The sequence below is a fragment of the Oryctolagus cuniculus genome, chromosome 1, assembly GCF_051225735.1.
Source record: "Oryctolagus cuniculus isolate XC-2025 breed Fujian yellow rabbit chromosome 1, ASM5122573v1, whole genome shotgun sequence".
NCBI classification, from domain to species: domain Eukaryota; kingdom Metazoa; phylum Chordata; class Mammalia; order Lagomorpha; family Leporidae; genus Oryctolagus; species Oryctolagus cuniculus.
Window position 1 is genome coordinate 161830510 of NC_142867.1, and position 24333 is coordinate 161854842.

General features: G+C 49.1%; 2 long non-coding RNA genes across 4 annotated transcripts in view; one reads left to right on the forward strand and one right to left on the reverse strand.

Annotated features, from left to right (window-relative positions):
* Nucleotides 1–24333, reverse strand: part of LOC103348213 (uncharacterized) — a 65132-nt gene that overhangs the window by 37201 nt on the left and 3598 nt on the right. For all 3 annotated transcript variants that reach the window (XR_016237134.1, XR_016237140.1, XR_016237154.1), the window contains exon 2: nucleotides 7418–7552. This is a non-coding gene — a long non-coding RNA (uncharacterized LOC103348213). The remainder of the gene's footprint in view (nucleotides 1–7417; nucleotides 7553–24333) is intronic.
* LOC149128726 (uncharacterized) lies at nucleotides 9046–11983 on the forward strand. Its single transcript, XR_016213504.1, has 2 exons — nucleotides 9046–9262; nucleotides 10268–11983. It is a non-coding gene; the product is annotated as an uncharacterized LOC149128726 (long non-coding RNA).

Consider the following 24333-nt stretch of genomic DNA (forward strand, 5'->3'; position numbering starts at 1 on the left):
AGGTCCTGCTGTTTATTGGTTGAACTGGAGGCAGCTGTGTAGAAGCTGTTTCCTCCTCTCCCAGCGCCATATTGTGGGAGAGCAGATGCATAGAATAAGTCTTAATTCGAGTAACAGTCTAGTCCCAGTTGCTCCCCACAGCTGGCCCTCAATTACATAATTTTAGATATTAACTTTTGCTTCTCGGCTTTTTGGCTAAGATCAAGTATAGATGTTTAACTTTTGTCAAAGAGGTATGTTCATGATCTTTCCCATTCCATAAATAAAAGCCATGCTTGCTTTGAAGTGTGTCACAAGTAGGACCATTTTGGCAACATGAAGACGCCTGCACCTCACTGCCAGGACACCGCAGGCTTTCTTCCTCCCAGGACATAGTGCACTGTGCATTTTTAGGAAATAATAGTTACCTTGGTGTTGTGGCTGGGAAAGCTATGCCAGGCACCAAATTCAACTGGCTAACTGGAAATAAGATTAGAGTACCAAAAAGCAAAGGAAACTCAGCATGGGGCCAGGAGAGAAAATGCAGAGAGCTCTGGTCTCTGCAGAGACCACAGCACAGAGGACACCCTCCTGGTCCCCGCCACTCCTGAGAACATCCCCCTGAGGCCAGAGAGAAGGCTCATGACCCAGCGCACCCCGTGTCATCTATAGAACCAAACAAGAGAGCTGGGTTATATCAGGGGCTTCTCCAACTGTTTTCAAGCCATGGAGTCCTCAGCTACAGTCAATTTTATGAGCATCTTTGGCTGAGAATCAAATAAACGCAGAGGCACTCTGCAGAGGCTGGGCTGGAGAGTGCAGAAGCTCCCTCCACTCACCTCTCACCTCAGGCAGCTCCAAGGGAAACCAGAGGCTCCGGCAGGGCAGACGGGCGACCTCGGACCTGCAGGAAGTGCCTCCCAGCCCCAGCACGTCCCGCCCCAACTTTCATCTAGTTCCTCGCAGGAATGACCACACTCAAAGCTAAATCCCGCCAAGTTTTACTCCTCACAACCCTTCCCCGAGACTCTTCCGTCTTCTGCCAGCACTGCATGGAAGCCATTATCAAACTCACTTTGTCCGTGGACAAATTTTAAACCTGTCCGCCCAGGGCTCTAAGGGAGACAAGGTCACGGCCAGATTTCAAAGCAGCAAGCCTTGCTCCTGGATCGCCCTGCAGACAGACTGGAGTGCACATCATTTATCCCAGCTGCTAGTGCTGGAGCTCTGCTGGTCTTGTTTGATTCCGGTTGTTTAATCCTAACGTTCCATACAGGTATCCTTCCAGAGTCAAGAGCCACGTTGGGGAAACCCACCATCAAACATTTCACACTGCTTCATTTATTTGTTGCAGAGAACTTGCCGGAAAGCTCCGAGGGAAAACAGATAGTTAAAAATATTCTGTCCTGTGAATTTGAGGTTTTTTTCTCGTGAGACTTTACAGATCATTATTTTCCCTATTATACCTTTAGTCAGACAGATGGCACAGCCAAGGAACAAGAGTTCTAGAGGGTTTCCATGGCAATTGCTGGAGTGCTTTGGCCTATTTGTAAAGCTGTGTAGGACAGTATGTACGCCAAAGGTGAGGCTACAGGGATTCATTCTGCAACACCTACTGGTTTTAAGCTATTCAAATAGCATTTGTTGAGCTCCTGTTATCTAAAAAGCAAACTCCTTATTGTTTTGTGGAAAGGAAGAGAGATGCCAGTGACAAATAAACATTACGTTTTCTTTCTAAAAGTTTCAAGTGAAATATGTAATAATATAAGATCGCTGATGAAACCGATGAAAATATCATTAACCTAGGTTGTTTTTTTTTAAGTCATAGCTGCCAATTAAGCAGTGGCAAAAATATAATTCTTCCATTTTTAAAAATTCATTAATTTATTTGAAAGACAGAGTTAGATAGAGAAGGAGAGACAGAGAGACAGAGAGAGATCTTCCATCTGCTGATTCACTCCCTAAATGGCCACAATGGTCAGGGCTGGGTGAGACCAAAGCCAGAAGCTAGAAGCTTCTTCCAAATCTCTCACATGGGTGCATGGGCCAAAGACTTGGGCCATCTTCCACTGTTTTCCCAGGCACATCAGCAGGAAGCTTGGAGGAAGTTGAGTAGCTGGGACAGGAATCAGCACCCACATGGGAGGCAGGCACTGAAGATGATGGCTTAAACCACTGCTCCACAGTGCTGGCCCCAAGATACAATCCTTCTAAACTGGGTTAAATTATCAGCTCCTTTTTTTGGATACCATGGAAGAGGTCTTACGGCCCTGTGGCCGAGAGCATGGGTTCTGAGCCATCCTTCAGCAGTGTGGTTCTACACAAGTTATTCAACTTTGTTGCTCTCAGATTTATCATCTTTAGAAGTAGAATAACAATGCAATTTATCATAGAGTTGATAAGACGTTGAATTAATACATGAAAATGGACTTAGAACTAGGTAGCACTCAACACCCGTTAAGTATTAATGAAAGTTATAAACCCTCGATGTAACTTACTAATTTTCAATAGACAAAACTCATCTGGCCTCAAGCAGAGAAAAGCCGAGTGGCTAAGATGCTACTATCAGGGCTGGTGCTGTGGGGCAGTAGGTTAAGTCTCTGCTCTCAGCAGAGTCCTGGTTGCTCCACTTCCAATCCAGCTCTCTGCTATGGCCTGGGAAAGCAGCAGAGGATGGCCCAAGTCCTTGAGCCCCTGTCACCTATGTGGGAGACCCAGAAGAAGCTCCTGGCTCCTGGCTTCAGCTTGGCCCAGCCCTGGCTGTTGCAGCCATTTGGGGAGTGAACCAGTGGATGGAAGATCTCTCTCTTTCTCTCTCCTTCTATGTATGTAGTCACGATGTATTTCTCTGTAGTAAATAGATAAATAGTCACTTACCTTCATTATAAAAGAAAAAAGAAAAAAAAGATGACATTATCATCTGGAACAATGACCTTTGGCTAGCAATTTGATGTGGGCATGGGTGTATTAATTTTACCCCAGGCTCCTGTCTTACCAAAGATGAGATTTGTAAGCACAGTCGTGTACAAGGTGCGCAAGGTGCTAACAAAGTTTATTCAAAAGGTTAGGAAGTAAACACACAAAAATGCATGAGTGTCAGTCACCCCATGGAGGAATATCCTTTACCAGTGGGCAGTGGGCTGGAGGACTGCCCGAAGGGAAAAGGGGTTGGGGAGGAGAGAGTGTGTGCACCTGTGTAGCACTTCCAGCCATGGTCCATGGCAAAAGAGAACAAGAGAGCGAGAGAGTGGGCCACCTCGTATGCTGGCCTCTTTCATGAGGTGGGAGTGGTGCCTGTACACTCATGAAGCCACCTGGGAATTTTAGCATATATCCCTAAGTTCTGCATGAAGCTTAATATCCATGTTTTAGTGGAGTCTTCTTTAGGTCCTGAGTGAAACAGGTGCATTCCGGGAAAGGGGGTGTTTTGAATGACAGGGAGAAGAACAGCATCACCCTGGGGGCTTATAGGGACGTGCAGCTCCCTGATCACGCCACATCAACTTCGTCTCTCTGAGCTTCGGTTTCCTCAACTGTCCAATAGCAAACTTGGTCCTTATCTGTCGTGGTGGAAATGAGATGGACCTCCTCACACAGAATCCAGCTTTGATCACTGAACTTGACAATGCCACACAGACACCGAGAGGGATGGAAAGGCTTAGAACTCATACAGTGGGGCTTTCTGCAAGGATCAAGGGGGAGTCCCAGGCAGGTCCAAAAATGGGGGGAGGAGCGAGGAGTCTGCCTTTGCAGTGAGAGGGTGGAGCTAGGGCGAGGGTCCCCTTTTGCTGGGCTTTCTGTGGCTTGAACTCCCCCACCCCTAGCACTCAACGCAGGAGCGCCTGGGCTCTCTGCCAGCTCGCCTAGCTGTGGGCCAGAAGGTGCATCTGGTGGGGCATTAAAGCTGTCAGGTTTAGACAGCAGAAGGAAGGTCAGATTCTTTCTTACATCACCTTTGAGGGTTACCGTGAGGATTTAATGAACTCACACACCTGTGAAGGTACTTCAGAAAGTTCTTGGAAAATGCAATGAAAAGGTAAGTTTTCTGGTGCAAAATGTTTCTGAAATCTATGCACACTTTTTTTTTTTTTTTTTTTTTTTTTTGACAGGCAGAGTGGACAGTGAGAGAGAGAGACAGAGAGAAAGGTCTTCCTTTTACTGTTGGTTCACCCTCCAATGGCTGCCGCGGCTGGTGCGCTGCGGCCAGCGCACAACGCTGATCCGAAGGCAGGAGCCAGGTGCTTCTCCTGGTCTCCCATGGGGTGCAGGGCCCAAGCACTTGGGCCATCCTCCACTGCCTTCCCGGGCCACAGCAGAAAGCTGGCCTGGAAGAGGGGCAACCGGGACAGAATCTGGCGCCCCGACCGGGACTAGAACCCGGTGTGCTGGCACCACAAGGCGGAGGATTAGCCTAGGCACAGTTTTTCTTAATATGCATTTCCATGAACTTTTCATAGACTTCATATACAGTGTTTAACTCAGTCACTAGTAAATAGCAAGTGCCCAGTAAAGGTGAACCTTTAAAATTCACTTTTCTTGGGGGCTGACGCTGGGACATAGTGGGTAAAGCTGCTGCCTGCATCCTATACGGGTGCCAGTTTGAGACCTGGCTGCTCTACTTACAATCCAGCTCCCTGCTAATGTGTCTGGGAAAAGAGCAAAAGGTGGCCCAAATCCTTGGGCACCTGCACGCACATGGGAGATCTGGCTGTTGTTCCAGGTTCCCGGCTTCAACCTGGCCCAATCCTGACCATTGCAGCCATTTGAAGAGTGAACCAGAGAATGGAAGACCTCTTTGTCTCTCTCTCTGTAACTCAGCCTCTCAAATAAATAAAGTAAATCTTTTTAAAAAATCACCTTTTTTCTTAAGGAAAAAAAAAACCTGTACTTTTAAAAATTTCCCCTAAAAATACAAGAAGCAACACCTGTTTTTCTTCTTCTGTATGTTTATATTAGGCGGTTGTTTGTAAACCTCAATATAATCCCACATATGAAGAAACAATTACTGCACTCCTGCGGCAGTGAGAGGGCTGTGCCCTGAGCATTCCACTTGAAACTGATTATCACTTGGAACACTCTTTCCCATGGAAACCACATTATAAATAGAGTTCAGTTCCCAGAGGGACAGCAAGTCCTCCCAAAACAGTAATACAGCTAAAATAGCCCTCCACGGCGCCGGGGCTCTGAGGCCTAGAACACCATCTGGGCCCTCAGAATCCCAAGGTCCTCTGCCCAAGGTGACCTTGGGTGAGGCTGGTCAGGAGGAGGGCATTGCGCAGGTGCAGACCTGAGCATGGAGTGGCCGACGGAGCTGGGCTGCCCCACTGCCTTGGGGGTGCAGGGGGACCCGCCCTGGAGAGAAGGGAAGGGCTGCTCCCGTTCTCAGCTCTCCCAGGAAGGTGGCCCTCCAGGGGCAGGAAACAAGCACTCCCATGGGAGGACAGAGCTAGGGGGAGGGGAAAGCATGCTCCTGTCTAGAGAGCCAGTTTCTGAGGTGTGGGGAGACCCGGAGTGAGCAGTAGGACAGAACACTCTCTGGTCACATGGAAGAGGCCAGGACCAGCTCACGAGCCAGCTTAGGAATGAGCCCAAAATGGGTGTGGACAAACCAGAGCGCAAAGTCACTTTGTGCCGCCTCTCTGGTCTGTATCTCCACGTGCAGGGGCCTTGCGTGGTTCTTCTGGGCTGTGGGAACGAGAGGGACTGGGACAGTGGCAAGAGGAAAGTGATCTGCGGAGAGAAGACAGTGGCCTGCAGAGGGCAGAGTGGCAGTGGAGGGCTGGCTGCAGATGGAACAGTATCAGCAGCTCACTGAGCACACACCATGTGCCAGCGACATCTCTAAGCCCTTGGTCTTGATCAACACATTCCCAACTCCTAATCACACTGAGATGCCATTATCCTCCCATTTTACAGTGAGGCATGAAGAAGTTATCTTGCTCCATGTCAGACGGCTACCACATGAAGAGCCAGAAACCGAACCGAGGCAACGTGGCTCCCAAGGCTGACTTTGAACCACCAAGCTTTCTTTCTTGTATAGGAAGCATTCACCAGAGGTGACCCAGACGTTCCTGGAAAGGTACTAATTAATATGTAAATGAGCTCACGAGGAAGGGTTAAGATAGCAAGCTCTATGGATGTAAGGTATATGAGATAATCAATAAGAACTCCTTGTTAATGTTGAAAATTTCTAACATAAAATGTTTAGGAATTCTATTATCCTACATGCACTTCTAGCTGGAATATCTATATCCACCTAAATACTTTCATTATGGACATCGTTGCACACACTCAAGGGGCTGTATGCACATCTAAGATAAGTATTTTTAAAGAAATAATCACCAGCTGGCTGGAATTTTTAAAGTCCTGTCAATTTTTTTTACAGGCACTGTCAAGAGAATTCACAGAACGGTGTAATAGTTCATGGTTCATGTTCCACTGATGACATGTCACCAAAGATTTCAGATAAAGGCCATCTGATGCTCATTCTTCTAAAACTATTTTCCTTACTTAGTCAAATAAGCACATCACCAAAAGGCCGACATTATTTCATTAAGTGCAGCTGCGTTACTCAAGCTTTCAGCATCGGATGAGAGTAGTCAGGTGACCCATTTCCTTGTTGCCAAGTTGAAATGCAACATCCAAGGCCATCAGGTCCGACCCTGCCTGCTCCCACGGTTGTGCTGGATGGTGGTCTGAGGAAGGGGGACCCTTGGAAGAGTGAGAGCTGGGACAGGTGTGGAACTGACTTCTCCATCAGCAGGTGTTGAGGGCCATGTGTGCAAACGACAGCACTGTCTGACTCACAGCAATCAATTGTTGTCGTTACTGGGATTCTCCTTGGGGCCAGCGGCCACCTACTCCAGATTGTAGGAATTTGTGCTTGTTTTGTTTACTGAAAGTCAAAAGTGCCTCTTAGACTGGTGCCTGGCATGCAGCGGGGACTTAATAAGTACTTGTTGAATATGAGTTTCTGTAACTTTCAGCCGAACAGTTACTCTTGGGCTGTCAGTGGAACACACCAGAACTATCCAGACCTCATTCTCTTTCCTTGATCCCATTTCGGTTCAGTTCCTCCCAAGTCGTGACCCTGACCATCCCAGTAGTCATCCCTGTCTCTTTCTTTTGGGCTGATTTCCCAGGATTAGCAAGCCCAGCGTAGTCTTGAGAGCAAACTCAATGCCTGTGGGTCATGTGTGCCCCCAGCACTGTGCCCTGGGGCACATGGTGAATCAAGGCAGTTTCCCTGGTGGCATTTGCGGTACCAGGCTACCATTACCAGGGCATCTGTTCTCGTAACTTACTAAGGCCCAGAGGCAGGAAGAGACAAAGCCATTAGTGAACAGGTCACAGAGCCAGCAGAGCGAGAACTGCGGTGCCCAGCTCTGCTCTCTTCCCACAGCCACACTAAGCACGGCCCCTCCCCCTCCTTGCTCACCTTCCAGTTGCATGTCCCGTCTTCCTGCGGTTCGTGTGGGCTGTGGATAACCAGCCACGACAGAGTGACCAAGCTTCTGAGCGTGGCTCTGCTTCTGTGGCAGATCCTCCATCTGGAGCTGCTGCCCTGGAGTTGCTAGAACAAAGATGCAGGGTTTTCATGGTCAGTTGAGCCCCGGACACCTGGAAACTGGTTTCCCTAAAGAACTTGGCGTTGTAGGCTACACCTGTCCTCCTGGGGCCTGGAAGGCTACTGTATTTGTTTTCTTCAGGATGCAAAGGGAAGACCAAAAAGGGAGCAAACGATGTTCGACAGTTCCTTTTGTCTGTGGTCCTCGTTGGGCAGAATTACTTTTAGACAGATGTGATGCATGAAACGACAATCCCTCTCTCCCCAGCTGGAGGCTCAACATCCCTGGATCCTCTGAAGGTCACCCTCTCCGCGGTGGGGCCAGAGGAGGTGCCTTTTTAACAAGTTCACTGGTGCTGCTGCTGCTGGCCTGAGGTGCACAGGGCCCTAAATCATCCCATTGTTGCCTGTTGCTCTCGAAGTGACAAATCCTGAGCCAACCATCTTTGCACGCTTGTCGTGTTGTGTTCTTGGGAATCCTGCTATCTTAAGTGTCCAGGGATGTGCTCCGTCACTCTCCTTCTTAGAAAGTTCACCAATGCTTTGAGCATGAATACCTCACACCTGCGCGTTCAGGTGATCTGCATTTCAGTCTGTGATGACCCGTAGCTCCTAAGGGCTTTGCCCTCCAAAATTCCCCAGTGGGGCAATCACAGTGGATTTCTATTGGAACTCTGTGATTACACTAAAAGGTTCCCCCAGCTTGTTTAAAGGTTTACCTCAATACCTTTGATCCCACTTTGTATTCCCAGACATTTGGATGTTTTAGAAGATAGCCTCTAATTTTTAACTCCTTGGCACTATACCCCCGTGAGTAAAATGCATGCTCTAAAAGCCCTTGGGTTTTTAAAAAGCTTTGTGCTTGGCAAATAATTACGGAGGCCGTCGCCACAACTCCAGTCCTCTTCTCAACTTCCCGGGGGCGCCTGTGGGAGGGGTGGCTGGGAAGCATGGACTCAGACTCTAAGCTCCTTATAGTCACAAACATAATCTGAATATTAAGAAAAACTAGGTGTGGGCCGGCGCCGCGGCTCACTAGGCTAATCCTCCGCCTTGCGGCGCCGGCACACCGGGTTCTAGTCCCGGTTGGGGCGCTGCATTCTGTCCCGGTTGCCCCTCTTCCAGGCCAGCTCTCTGTTGTGGCCAGGGAGTGCAGTGGAGGATGGCCCAAGTGCTTGGGCCCTGCACCCCATGGGAGACCAGGAGAAGCACCTGGCTCCTGGCTTCAGACCAGCACGGTGCGCTGGCCGCGGTGCACCGGCCACAGCGCGCCGGCCACGGCAGCCATTGGAGGGTGAACCAACAGTAAAAGGAAGACCTTTCTCTCTGTCTCTCTCTCTCTCACTGTCCCCTCTTCCTGTCAAAAAAATGAATAAATAAAGAAAAGAAAGAAAAAGAAAAACTAGGTGTGACTAGCCATCCATCACAGCAAACACGCCCCCATCTCTGCAGTTCCTTAGAACAGCACAGGCGCGGTGGAGCTTTTCCCAGTTAATCTATGTTGAAAAGTCACGGCCCTGCTTGTCTTTGCTCCACCAGCCTGCCTTTGCTCAAAAGGCACAGGGCTCCACAGGCGCATGTTCTCTGACTGCCACGCGTCTGTGTGATGACGCCTACACCGTGCAGTACTCACTCAGTGCTTACTACGTCCCAGGTACTCTGGATTCTCCCGACTCGCGAGGTCAACACCTTGGATCTTCACAACAAGCTTGTAAGGTGGGTCTTCATCTCATCTAAGCAAACTTAGGCTCGGAGATGTTCTGAAACATTTTGCAGGGGCCAGCGCTGGGCCACAGCAGGTGAAGCCATCGCCTGTGATGCCGGCTCCCATGAGTGCTGCTTGGAATCCCGGCTGCTCCACTTCATATCCAGCTCCCTGCTAATGTGCCCGGGGAAAGCAGTGGAAGATGGCCCAAGTACTTGGGCTCCTGCACCTACATGGGAGACCCAGATGGAGTTATGGGCTCCTCAATTTGGTGTTGTGGCCATTTGGGAAGTGAACCAGCAGAGGGAAGATTCTCTCTCTCTCTCTCTCTCTCCCTCTCCCTCTCCCTCTCCCTCCCTCTCTAACTCTGCCTTTCAAATAAACAAACAATTAAATACATAAATCTTTAAAAAGCCAGAAGCTTTATCCTGTCCCATGGGTGGCAGGGGCCCAAGCACTTGAGCCATCCTCTGCTTCTTTCCTAGAGGCATTAGCAGTAAGCTGGATTGGAAGTGGAACAGCCAGGACTTGAACTGGCGCCCATATGGGATGCTGGTGCCGCAGATGGTAGCTTAACCTACTACACCACAACACAGGTCCCTCAAGTTTATTTGAAAAGGAGCCTTCTTGTCTCTACTGCAAGGAGAAAAGCAGATTACTTGCCATAGGTGGGATGTAACTATGCAAATAGATACAACGAATACAAAACAATGCTATTAAATCCTAGTTTGATTCTGTTGCCTGCCAAAGGCTGAGATTTGTTCTCTGTTGGCTACAAGAAGGGGGAGCAGTGGAAGAAAACACGTGTTCCAGAGGTGTTGGAGACATGTTAAAGCCAAAATACAACAACAGAGCAAAGCCAAGAACGGAAAAATAAAATAAAACAGCAATCTGCCTGAATATCGAATGAGACTCATTCCTTCACATGATCATAATGAATGAAAGGTTTTTCAACATAATAATCTTCTCATTATGTATCTGTTTTCCAAACCTGACCCTGCCCCTCCCTTACCCAGTGTCATCTCGCTGCCTCGGACCCCAGTTTTCTCTGAAAATGAGAGCACCATAGAGGCTTGGATGTGACACGCCCTTGGAACTGGCACCCAGAAGGCTCAGTAAATTTTGGTCAGCAGGGCGGAGGCAAGGACGCCAGGCGCCTTAGCTCTGGGCTCCTGGCACTCTTGTTTTGACCTAGAAGGATCAGCAGAGCAGGGGCAGCTGCTGGTGGTGTCTTGATCATTTGCATTCAGCAGTGACAAGAGTGCTTGCAAGGCTGCTGACGGAGGGAACCTGCTCATGGGCTGGGAGTTCTGAGGGGTTGGTACAGAGACAGGGGGACTCCAACTGTGATGATCTCGAAGCTAGAGGAAGGCAATGAACTCGTGGAGCTTTCCCTGTCCATGGCTGAAGCCACAGAGCCTTTGGGCTACAGAGCCCTGCAACCTCACGATGGCCCATAAGCAATGGTGATGTGGGTGCCTGGACAGGAAGCTGATTTAGGTCTTTTTGAGCTGGAAGCACTTGCAAGCCACTGCCTCCAAGTATTTCTGTCCTCCTACTTGTCAATCAAAATGCCCCCTCTCCTGGGATGTATCTGCTTCATCCAGGCCCTAAGGGGAACACCATGAAATATGGATATTGAGCTCCACGTGGAACTTGTAGGGGTGCCATCTCATTCCCAGGTGGCTTCACACCTGGAAGCACCACCCCCAACTTCGTAAAAGAAGCCAGCAACAGAAGCAACAGAGACCAGCAAAAAGAAGCTGTCTGGGGAGTAAACCAGCAGATGGAAGACCTCTCTCTCTCTTTCTCTCTCTTTCTCTCTCTCTCTCTCTCTGTCTCTCTCTGCAGTCCACAGCTGGAGGGCCACCAGGTGTTCTCTGTCTCCCTTCCCCAGCCCCTTCTTCTTTCGGGCAAATCTTCTGGCCCCTGCCCACCCAGGACAGGTATTTCTCTGTGCGGGCAACCGATGCTGGTGTGTGTGTGCATGTGCACACACGCATGTGTTCACTTTCCCACCTTTTAAATGTGTTTTGTCACTTGGTGCACTCTGCGTCAGCACTTAGAATGCTTATCTTTGCGCAGACCACAGTTTGTAGTAATACTCCCTCACTCACATCAGCTGGAGGCAGTGGGACCCAGCCCGGGGCCCCTGCGGCTACACCCTGACCTCATCAGGCTCCTCCTCCTGCACCAGCCCACTCTATCCTGAAGTTGGAGAGCGTTGCAGACCTCAATCCATATTTCCACAATTTGGGTCCTGGATATTTTTTAAAAAGATTTATTTTATTTACTTGAAAGACAGAGTTACAGAGAGAGAGAAAGAGAGAGTTTTCCAAGTGCTGGTTTACTCCCCAGATGGTCACAATGGCCAGAGCTGAGCCAATCCAAGGCCAGGAGCCAGGAGCTTCCTCCAAGTCTCCCACAAAGGTACAGGGGCCCAGGCACTTGGGCCATCTTCTGCTGCTCTCCCAGGTACATTAGCAGGGAGCTGGATCAGAAGTGAAGCAACTGGGACTTGAACCAGCATCCACATGGGATGCTGGCACCACAGGCCAGGGCTTTAACTCACTGTGCCAAAGCGCTGGCCCCCGGCCCCCAGGATCTTAATTGACTGAATGATTATTGGCTTCAGTACTATCTACTCATTTGCTGAAAGGATTGCAGCCTTTCTTAGGAAAACAGAAAAATGTGACCTTCTTGCCAAGCTCTGATTACATCAATACTCAAAACACACACACACACGCACAAATCCATACAAAGGGAAAATGGTTCCACTTGGAGCTTTGGTCCGTCCCAGGGGAATTTTTCTTCCATGAGACACTGCTTGCCGAGCTGCGTGCTGTCGACCAATGGCCTGGCCTTTATAGCTCAGCCTGTCCAGAGGGTGGGGGTAGCAGGGGTGGAAACAAAAGAGGAATCGGAGTGACAGGTGCAAGAGCCAGCCCCGAGGAGTGCAAGGACAGGCCAGATGTGCCAGGAATGCGAAGCCCTGGGTGCGGGTGCCCACGGATGATTCAAGAGGACAGTGGAGGCGTCCCCCGGTCCCATGGGCAGCATCATGGAGTTGCTGGAGCAGTGATCAGGGTTTGAAACACTGAAGCCCGTGCTCAGCCTCCTTCCCGGAGCAAGTCGAAAAGGACATTTGGATCCTTGGAGCTGGGGGGCCAGGGAACAGATTTTCCTAGAGGGGTCGCAAACCAGTGTCCAGAAGAGCTTGATCGGAAGGTCAATGAGTAAGAGAAGCACAGCTGGGGGCTGAGTGACCCGAGGGCACTGTTCCTCTTTAGAAAAAGAGCTCACGTGCAGGACCGTGGAGGCGGAAGTGCCAGGAGTGCCGCCACGAAGCCGTCATCCTCTCTCCTACATGCTGCTCAGCAATGCTAGGTTCTACCCATAGGGGGCAGTAGAGAGAGAGGCTGGAGGGCGGGAGTTGGAGAGAAGGCATCTGCTCCTGATTGCTCACTGGACCCATCCGCACGCCGCGGGGATGACTTTCACAGATGGCATCAGCTGGTTCTGTTTCTTGCTCCCTTCCACACTCCTGCAACTGGCATTACTGTGCCCCAGTAGCTGCCACGTGGCTGCCTCTCCTCAGTGTGCCAGCTCCACAGTTCCCCCAGGAACTTCCTTGCACGGAAGGCAGCTACCTTGCCCAAGAATAAACCCCTTCCAAAGTGACAGCCTGTGGCCACAACTGGCGGATCAGGACAACAAAGGCTGGCCCCTGGCGTCTAAGTGGGCCCACCCCCCACCTCCCGGGGCCACCCAGTCCCAGAGGTTCCTGCAGGAGGGGCAGCCTCATTGTGAGTCCACTTCTCTGTTGGCGCGATTCTGTCTTTTCCGGGTCCCGAAGGGTGGGCTCCCCATCTGCACGCACGTCTCCATCTCACGTCGGTCTCCAGGGCTCCCCATCTAAGGCAAGGCCGCTCAAGCTCCATACGCCGAGCACTGCCCTCAGAGAGGAGGCCTGTCTAGAAAGAGCCACAGAGCTAAGTTCTCCAGAGACATTCAACTGGAAAGAGGGGTGGCTGGAACGAAGAGCAAAGAGTAAGGGCCAAGTAAAGAGACAGGAAGAACACTGGAGTGAGTCTCTGTGAAATATTAAATGGAAGTGAAGCAAAGAGGACCAGAAGCCAAGTGATCATTAAGGGTATAATGACTTCCCTGGGGCTGTTCCCTGGACCTCAGCAATGTACCAGTCCCGGAGCCAAGAAGACACAGCAGCCACTGAGCTTTTCTGGCTCCTACAGGGTTGAAGGGACAGAGCAGAGCAAACACCACCAGGGACTTCGTTCGCATGCAACGTGACGTTGCTCCATCAGCAGAGGCTCCCCATGGTCTAGTGGGGGGATGAGCACCTGTTTGACAGGCACACCTGACAGGTGGCATGGATAGCAGCAGGATGGCTCGTGCTCCCTCCCTGTTGGGCAGAGCTGGAGTGGCAAGTGACAGAGATACAGCCAGAGTCCCAACTTTTTGCCAGGCTTTATCCACTCCTGAAACCTACCCATATCTGAGCTACGCAGGAAGACCAGCTGCAGCAGGAAGGAGTCTACACTTCCGCTGTCTACCGTACTGGTTGGTGGAGAAGATGAACACTGGGTAAGGTTCAGTGGTGTAGGGCCTACAGATGCAGCACATGGACCTCCAAGGCCTGCCCCAAGATAAGTGTCTGAGAATGTGAAATTGCTTTTTATTAAAGTATAACATGTATTTTCCCCTGCCCCTTCCGCCTGCAGCTCCCCCTGTTTGTTTGGGCAGCAGGCTGGTCAGCACAAGTCAGATTCACGTCAATAGGACAGGGGTTGGGAGGCAGGGGTCAACCACACTGTAATATTTAACTGTCCTATTGAAAAGCAACTAGAGAAACCTCATTTTAATTTTCAACTTCAAAGAGAGGCCATGGCCAAGGGGATGATTGGAATATCCCCTGGGGACATAGTGGGGATAAACGTTGAAGGGCATGAAAAAGAAAATAAGGGAGGGCTCCATTATCAGAAGTCGGCACCCTTGCTGAAGGCGCCTCTGCTTGCAGGCCTGGCGTGGGCCCAGCAGCAGAAGAGACAGACAAATTATAGATGCAGGTGACAGTGCAAGAGAGAATCACAGTGTCAGGTGTCCCCAAGTAACACCTGTGAATGTGGCCTCGGATGGGGCTACTACTTGCTGGAACCTCGCTATCAGATGAGAATCAGAGCCCTGGCGATCCTGCGCTTCTGGTAGATGTGTGAGCTTCAGCTGGAGCTGCGAGTCCTTACCTATGAGGGTCACCGGACCCAAACCTCCAGAATATTTCACATGGCAACTGTCCACTCTCAGGCAATAAGGTGGTTTTTAAAAGTACAAAACTACGGGGCTGGCGCTGTGGCTCACTTGGCTAATCTTCTGCCTGTGGTGCCAGCACACCGGGTTCTAGTCCCAGTTGGGGCGCTGGATTCTGTCCCGGTTGCCCCTCTTCCAGTCCAGCTCTCTGCTGTGGCCAGGGAGTGCAGTGGAGGATGGCCCAAGTGCTTGGGCCCTGCACCCCATGGGAGACCAGGAGGAAGCACCTGGCTCCTGGCTTCGGATCAGCATGGCATACCAACGTAGCAGCCATTTGAGGGGTGAACCAACGGAAGGAAGACCTTTCTCTCTGTCTCTCTCTCTCTCACTGTCTAACTCTGCCTGTCAAATAAAAAAAAATAAAGTTCAAAACTACCACTGGGCATCAAAATTATTTCAAGAATAGCATGAAAACAGATTACTTTGTCTACTCAGACACATGGTGATTGTCCCACTGTGCCAAGTTCCAGACTCTGGGCTTGGGGCTGTGGGTACCAAGGTGGAGAAGTGGGCAGACAGTCCTTGCCTTGGTGGAGACTGGCATCTCAGAGGAAACAGAGGCATTCAACAAATTCATAATCACAGTTGTCCTGTGTTATACTGGAAGAACCTCATCTTATGCAGTAGCCAAGGAGGGCTCCCTAAGGAGCAAACAGACTACTGAAGCTTTAACAGGGGCCGGAGCTGTGGTGTAGTGGGTAAGGCCGCTGCCTGCAGTGCCGGCATCCCATATGGACGCTGGTTCGCATCCCGGCTGCTCCACTTCCAATCTAGCTCTCTGCTGAGGCCTGGGAAAGCAGTATAAGATGGCCCAAGTTCTTGGGCCCCTGCACCCACGCGGGAGACCTGGAGGAAGCTCCTGGCTCCTGGCTTTGGATTGGTGCAGCTCCGGCCCTTGTGGCCAATTGGGGAGTGAACCAGCGGATGGAAGACCTCTCTATCTCTGCTTCTGCCTCTGCCTCTGTCTTTGCCTCTATCTCTGTGTAACTCCAACTTTCAAATACATAGATTTAAAAAAAAAAAAAAAAAGAAACTGCAGCAAACAGTGGAGGGCTGGATACAGGACGAGACAAGGGGAGGAGAGAGTTCCTGGGAAGAAAAGCACCTTGAAAGGCCCAGCCATGAAAGAGCAGCCACATCTGAGAGGCTGAGGGCGGCCTCAGAGGACAAGGCAAGAGGGCTGGGCAGGAGACGGGCTCAGGGCCCAGTGCAGAGGGTCTGCCCAAGGTGGCTTATTGACTTGCAGTAAGTAGGGCTGTGACACGGCTCTTAGCTCCCTATGTCCATAGGAGGAAAAATGGATTGGAAAGGAATGGAAGATGATCTTGGGAGGTGAGTTAGGAAACCCACGTCAGTGTCCAGAAGCAAGATGACAGTGGCTGGATCAGGGCGGCAGAATGTAAAGCAGAGCAACAGAAGGCATTTCACAAACACCTGCGGTGGGGGCGGGGTGGGGGTGGGGCGAGGGCGGAGGTGGGGGCGGGGTGGGGGTGGGGCGAGGGCGGAGGTGGGGGTGGGGTGGGGGTGGGGCGAGGGCGGAGGCGGGGGCGGGGGCGGGGGAGGCAGGTGTGGTTATCCTCTTAGAATTCTATCCATGAAATACATGGAATCTCTTCTGTTTATATTAATAAAGATTTTTTTAAAAAAGAGAAATAAAACACCTTTGGGCAAGGTGTGTAGGAGTGAAATCCACACACTCAGGAGGCTGACAATGTTGGGTGTGAAGGAGACAGGCGGATGAAGAAAGCACCAAGAATCCTGCCAGGGTTATAGTTCACCTACGTAGGAGGACAACCGTGTCTTCTAATGCAGGGAGCATAGGAGGAGCAGCAGGTTTGGAGTGCGCAGTAGGGCAGGAACAGGGCAAGCCTGAGAGAGATGGTGGTGAATGTAGCTTTAATTTTTTTTTAATATTTATTTATTTATTTGAGAGGCAGAGTTACAGACACAGAGGCAGAGACAGAGACAAAGGCCCAACATCTGCTGGTTCATTCCCCAAATGGCACAACAGCCAGAGCTGGGCTGATCCGAAGCCAGGAGCTTCTTCCGGGTCTCCCACGCAGGAGCAGGAGCCCAAGCTCTTGAGCCATTTCTACTGCTTTCCCAGGCCATAAGCAAAGAGCTGTATCAGGAGCAGCCAGGACTCAAACCGGCACCCATATGGGATGCCGGCACCACAGGCAGAAGCTTAGCCTACTATGCCACAGTGCCGGCCCCTCTAGCTTTAACTTTTAAAAATGTTTTACTTGTTTAGTTTATTTATTTGAGAGGCAGAGAGACACAGAGAGGGAAACAGAGAAAGACACACAAACACACAGATTGAGGTTGACAGACGTGGACAAAGAAAAGAAGAGACAGAGAGAGAGAGAGAGAATGCACACATCTGCCGGGCCACTCCCCAAATACCTACAATAGTCAAGGCTGCACCAGACCAAAGCTGGGAGCCAGGAACTCATTCCAGGTCTCCCATGTGGGTCCCATGTAGACTCAACTACCTCCCAGAGTATTACCAGGAATTGGAGGTGGAGCCAGGACTTGAACCCATGCGCTATGATATGGGATGTGACTATCTCAAATGGTAGCTTAACTGCTAGCCCGCTCACCCAAGCCTGAATTTTTACTTGCTCTGAGCTTTCTAGCGAGCAGGCAGTTGAAGACATGGCTTGGAACAGATATAGGGAGATACAGACACATAGAGAGTAGAAGCAGCATTTTGAGAGTCATAGGGATAAATCAGATTATATACATCTGTGGCTTTCAAACTTTTTGGTGGAGATCTATAATCTGGAAAGTGTTTTATACCCCACACACCAGAAACAAATGTTATCCTGAATAATTCTATTATTGCCCTATTCGATGTTCATTGATTCTCTACCCATTCTTCTAAGCCTGCTCACAACCTTCTACATTGATTTAATGACCCATCAGTGAGCTGCCATCCACCAAATGGAGAAGAAGAAGGAAAAAGGGGCCAAAACAGGGCCCTGAGGAAGCCCAGTGTGTGGGGGACAACGAGAGAAGGCAGTGCCTACAGGGGAGAGCCCGGTGGAGAAGCAGGTAGAAAAGACTGAAGGACCAGCGCATTCTCTCCTCAGGCTTGCGAGATGAATACAGCGGCTCCTAGAATCCCATCCTCACCAGCAGCCTCCAAAGCCAGGGAGCAGCAAGTCTCCACCGGGGGCTTGCAAGCCACCACCAGCCTTCCCTTTTGTTCAATTCACTGGGATTGGTTACGTGATCAGGCCCAACCTCATCCCTGACAAAGGACGTGGAATGTCTATGGTTGACAAAGGGTGCATAGCATCCTCACCCAGGGGGCTCAGAGGAGGTTCTTCTCCCCAAGTACAGGCCAAGGCAAAGGCCCATGCAGTAAGGCTCTAATAACAAGGAAGGGGCTGCCTTTCTTGTGCAAGAGAAGCTGTTGTTGCAACCCCTTGGCACTGACAGTGGCTCAGGAACACAGCTTTGGCATCATCCAGAGAGCTCGTTAGAGACACAGAAGTTCAAGTTCTAGCCAGGCCTGCTGAGGCAGAGTCTGCGTGCTCCTGGGATTCCCCAGGGTGATTCGTGTGGCCTGACGGTGTAAGAAGCATCAGCCCAGGTGCCCACAGTGCATACAGTCACCTTGTCCTATTCTTTTCCATTCCTTCCCTCCCACACACTCGGCGAGGCCGTGCCCAGTGCGCTCTGTCCACAAGGCTCTTGTTTGGGCTTTTGTACAAACACTCAGCATCTTCTGGCTAGCACTAGCCCAAGCCAGGACTACTGTTCCCTCGGATCATCCTGTTCCCATGAGGCATGAAATTAGAGCCCAGGACGACCATGGCACGTTTCTGCAGGAAAGTTCTGTATTCTTTAAAGCCCTAGGCAGTGTTTGGGGGTTTTGCTTAGTTGTTATTTTTTTAGTAGATCCCCTTTTGCTGAGTCCTCAAGATTGCATTCAACGGTGAGGACGCCCTCTCCCCGAGGAGCCCGCAAATGCTAAGTACTGGGCAAGCTCTCATCAGCAAGCTCCATTCAGTACCTAAGGCTCTGAGACTCTAAGGGACCCACAAGGGGCTGGAAAAAATTCAGGAAGAATGAGTTTGGCTAAGGCATTTCAGAACTGGGGCAAGCATTTAGCCCAGTGGTTAAAATCCTGCGCAGGACAACCACATCCCACATCAGCATACCTGGGCTTGGTACCCAGCACTAGCTCCCCATTCCAGCTTCCTACTGAAGCAGACCCTGGGATGCAGTGGTGATAGCTCAAGTTATTGGGCTCCTGCCCTCCATGTGGGAAACCTGGATTGAGTTCCCAGCTCCTGGCATCATCCTGGCCCAGCCCCAGTTGTTGTGGGCATTTGGGGGAGTGAGCCAACACATAGGAGCTCTCTCCCTCTGTCCGTATTTGTCTCTGTCCCTCTGCCTCTTAAATAAATACCAAGAAAGAAAGAAGAAACAATTGCAGGACCAACCCAAGAGGCAGTGTTAACAGGATTCACATCCCAAGGCTGAAGAAGGGAAGGATGAAGAAGAAACAGAATCCAGTGACATTTTACTGAGGTGTCACCTGAGCAGCTCCCTTCAGTAATTCCTTTGAAAAAAAAAAAAAAAGCAAGTGTAGATTTTATCATAACTTGACAAATTATAGAAGCTTAAGGTGTAATGCATTTTTTGACTTTCTTCCTACCCATGCATTCATATTTACTGATCCCCTGTTATATAGTAGGCACATTGTTCTGACGATCTTGTTATTTTATTCTAATCGGCACAGGTACATATTCTTTTAAGAAACAATGTCTGATATACAAGGGATCTTCACAAACCTCAGGGAACATGTGTAACACAAAAAACTATGCCTGGATTTCAAGATTTCTTTACATCAAAATAAGCTTCTTTGTTAATTTCACATTCTCCAAACTTCTGAAGCAAAATAAAAATGCAGCGACATTAATATAAAAGGCACTGTTTCCTAAAGGGCACGCAAACTTCCATAGTCTGTACGCAAAAGGCCCTCTGGTCTCCTGCTCCATTCCTGTTGTCACTTACCTGCCTCTCCTGCACCAGCAGTCTACTTCCTTCCACTGGAACAGGCCGATCCTCCCATCAGCTCCCTTTCTCCCCACTCTCAACTGGTGCTTCTCTACCCCAGCATCTTGTTCTCCTTTGCATTCTGGTCCTGGGCTTGCATGCCTTGTGGTGAGTTTCCAAAGGGCGCAGACCCCATCCTGTTCTGCATTCCCCCAGTGCCCAGTGCATGTTTGCTAAGGGGCAACTTACTCTTGCTCACCAATGCTTCAGGATGCTCATGCCTCCTGGGTCTCTAGCAAGTGTGCACTACTTAGCCCCTTTGGTTGGTTAGGGACAGGCAAGCCCGTTATTGCCAATGAATTATAGCAAAGTGATGTGTGACGCCGTTGAGCCATAGGTGTTCGCTGGCAATGCAAGACCCTTCAGTGTCATCCTTTCTCCTAGCTATTGTGACAGTTAATGTTCAGGAGAACAGTACCCGTCTGCTGCCCCAAAGGGAGGATCATCTCTCTCTCTCTCTTTTAAAAAAAGATTTTATTTATTTATTTGAGAGGTAGAGTTACAAACAGTGAGAGGGAAAGACAGAGAGAAAGGTCTTCTAACCACTGGTTCACTCCCCAAATGGCCGCAATGGCTGGAGTTGAGCTAATACGAAGCCAGGAGCTTCTTCTGGATCTCCCACGTGGGTGCAGGGGCCCAAGGACTTGGACCATCTTCTACTGCTTTCCCAGGCCATAGCAGAGAGCTGGATAGGAAGAGGGAGCAGCCAGGACTAGAACTGGTGCCCATTTGGGATGCCGGCACTGCAGGTGGAGGATTAACCTACTGCGCCACAGCACTGGCCCTGATAATATCTCTTCATAGCAGAGTCCCAGCTGGCCTGTGATGGATACTGTGAATGAACGATCATTTAAGGTCACTGAGATCTGGGGTTGTTTGCTACAAAGCAGATCCTTGTCTGTCTTGACTGATACCCTTGTATATGATAGGTGTTCAATAAATTTTGTGAGCCTTTAAAAAATCCATAAGCAGCAGCAATTAGATTTATTAAATGAAATTGCCACCTAAACTCAGCTGTCAGAATGCTGTGATGTAGGCTGCACAGTGGAGGGTGGAGACACAGTCAGGTGTGGGTTACACGTGACTCCAAATGACCTTGAAGAGGTCACAACCCACCCTGCTTCAGTCTTGCAGGGAGCGTGTAACATTCACCTTGCAACATCATTGCAAGAATTACAGGTGACAAATGCAAACTGCCTGGCAGCAGTGTTTGGCACGTGTTATTGTTACGGTTGTTTAAATGCATTTTTCACATCAGACCATGTGAAAACTAAGAAATAGTACCTATTTCATTTTTTATTTTTAAAATGTGATGTATTTAATTATTTGAAAGGCTGAGAGATGGACAGTCAGACAGGTGTAAGTGCTCCATCTGATGGTTCTTTTCCCAAATACTTGTACAGGGCAGGCTGAAAGTGAGAGCTGGGAACTTGAGCCAGGTCTCCCTGTGGGCGTCAAGTTTCCAAGTACTTGAGCCATCACTCAATGCTTCCCAGGGTGCCCATTAGGAGGAAGCTAGAAATGGGAGCAGCGTCTCTGGGACTCGAACCCAGGGACTCCAGTCTGGAGTGTGGGTGTCCCGACTGGTGTCTTAGTTGTACGCCAAATACATGCCCCAAATTCCAGTGTAGACTCGGCTCTTCATAGCTACTTCCCCTGTAGATCAGCATCAGTTTGATGCTTCCATCCTTCTTCGTGGTATCTTTCAACAAATAAACAAACATGGGCCCCTTGTGATTTTTTTTAAATCTGTGGATTTAAGCTTGGATATGAAGAGCTAATAATTTATGTCTCAATTCCATTTTTTTATTCAGAGAAAGAAAAAATGTAATGAATTATTCAATCCCCCCTTGCTATACTGCAATGACTCCCTTTTCAAAGACACCTAAAGAAAGAAAAGAGAAAAAGCGACCCAAGACTTGATTGTTTTGTGGAGGAAATGGGAATCGGCTTTTGCGGCTCTGAATTACAGTTATAAATTTTTTTTAAAAACCTCGAGCTTAATGATAAATCTGCTGCATGAGTATGACGTTGTGTTTTACCTTCTTATTTTGATTTCCATCACTTGTTGAAGTACAGCGAACTATTCCTCCCAACAGGCTTAAATAACGGCTCCTAACAGTCTAACGTCCCAGTCCCGTGATAGTTTCTGGTTACTGTCACGGCATTTTCATGACTTGGTTGCGCTCCCGGCTGTGGGGAGAGGGAACTGCAGTCCCTCGGCATAAATAGAGGGTGACTCAGCCTTCTGAAGCGGTCAAAGCGGTAAATAGCAACCTGCTGCATCAACAACGTCTCCCCACCCCCTAGTCCCCCTGCAGCTTAGAAACTATCCCCTCAGAAACACTTCGTGCATACTGTGAAATGTGCTCAAAACAAAACACTCTGTTCCAAAGATATGTTCTTGTCTCTAGGGCTTTTTTAAAATACTTATTTATTTATCTGAAAGTCAGAATTACACACAGAGAGGGAGACACAGAGAGAGAGAGATTTTTCCATCTGCTGGTTCACTTCCCAAATGGCTGCAAAGGCCAGGGCTGAGCCAGGTTGAAGCCAGGAGGCTGGAGCAACATCTGGGTCTCCCACGTGAGTGGCAGGGGCCCAAGGACTTGGGCCATCTTTCCCAGGCGCATTAGCAGGGAGCTGGATTGGCAGTGGAGCAGTTGGGACTCCCAACTGGTGCCCATAGGGGATGCCGGCACTGCAGATGGTGGCTTAACCCGCTGCACCGCAGCATCGGCCCCATTTCTAGGGTTTTAACAAGAGGAAAATGTCAACACCTACATTCCCTATTTGCTCGATGTTTTCATTATTTATTTTTGGATCTAGATACTTCAAAAAAGTTTATGAAAAATGGCATTAAAGGATGTTTATTTTGATGCAAAAAAAATTGTGAGATCTGTACATTCTTCCTAACACACATTTTCATGAAACTTCCTTGCATATGCAGATATGCATATAAATGTCTGTTCCCTCCTTTTTTCACTCTATAAACATTGTTTACTTCTGATCAGCAAATCCCAACACTCATTCTGTCTTAACACAGAGCCAGTCCTCATTCCTTTGCACAACTGCAAGGCCTTTTGTTCTGTGGGTGAACCTCAGCTATTCATCTGGTCCCTTCTGTGTGGTCACTTGAATCTTTCCAGTCTTACATAACCACAAACAGTGCTGTGGCAGTGAGAAGAACTGCTCGTTCATAATTTTGCATTTTTCCAATATGTCTTTGGGACAGATTTCCAGAAGTGTGACTTCCAGGGCAGGGAGAAAACACAAGCTTCATTTTGTTAGATGCTGTGCTTCTTTCTTTTTTTTTTTTTTAATTTTTATTTATTTATTTGGAAGTCAGAGTTACACAGAGAGACTAGAGAGAGAGAGAGAGAGAGAGATCTTCCATCCAATGGCTCACTCCCCAATTGGCCGCAACCGCTGGAGCTGTGCTGACCTGAAGCCAGGAGCTTCTTCCAGGTCTCCCATGTGTGTGCAGGAGCCCAAGGACTTGGGCCATGTTCTACTACTTTCCCAGGCCATAGCAGAGAGCTGGATTGGAAGTGGAGTAGCTGGGTCTCGAACTGGTGCCCATATGGGATTCTGGCGTTTCAGGCCGGGGCATTAACCTGCTGCGCCACAGCGCCGGCCCCAGATGATGTGTTTCTACCAGCAACATGACTGCATTTTCCCTATAAGCTTGCCAACACAGAATGTTGTCAAACTTCTGAAGTTTCTGCCCGTCTGATGGGTAAGAAGCTGTATTTCAGTGTTTCCCTTCTTGTAAGTAAGGTTGAGCATCTCTGTGTTGTTTATGGGTTGTTTGTATTTGTTTTTCTATCATTTTGTATGTTTATATATTTTTCTTATTATAGTATCATGTGAAATTTCTTATTATTTGGAAATGAAAGACAAAGAGAACACTGTAAAGACATTCAAGATTTGGGTCAAAGTGACACACAGTAGAAAATGTGTAGCCCTAATTATATTTGTAAAAAAAAAAGAAATAAATTATGCACGTCACAGAAGACACTGCAAAAAGAATGACCCAAAAAAATCATCAAAAGAAGACTAAAGAACTTACTGAAGATAAAAGCAAAAATTGATGAAATATAAGACTAATGAAACAAAACTATAAAACAGGCCTGATTTACTGCAGATAGTACCAAAAGAATGACCAAGACAAAATCTTTCAAACTAAAGGAATCATCAACGATAAAACCAGAAAATTATAAAATATAAACATGAAATAAAGTTCTTTTAAAATTTTCTTGGCCAGCACCGCGGCTCACTAGGCTAATCCTCCGCCTAGCGGCGCCGGCACACCGGGTTCTAGTCCCGGTCGGGGCGCCGGATTCTGTCCTGGTTGCCCCTCTTCCAGGCCAGCTCTCTGCTGTGGCCAGGGAGTGCAGTGGAGGATGGCCCAGGTGCTTGGGCTCTGCACCCCATGGGAGACCAGGAAAAGCACCTGGCTCCTGGCTCCTGCCATCGGATCAGCGTGGTGCGCAGGCCGCAGCGCGCCAGCCACGGTGGCCATTGGAGGGTGAACCAACGGCAAAGGAAGACCTTTCTCTCTGTCTCTCTCTCTCACTGTCCACTCTGCCTGTCAAAAAAATTTAAAAAAAAAATTTCTTATTCTTTTTGGAGTCAGAGGACAGATAGGGAGGAGCTCTCTCTATTGGTTACTCCCCGAATG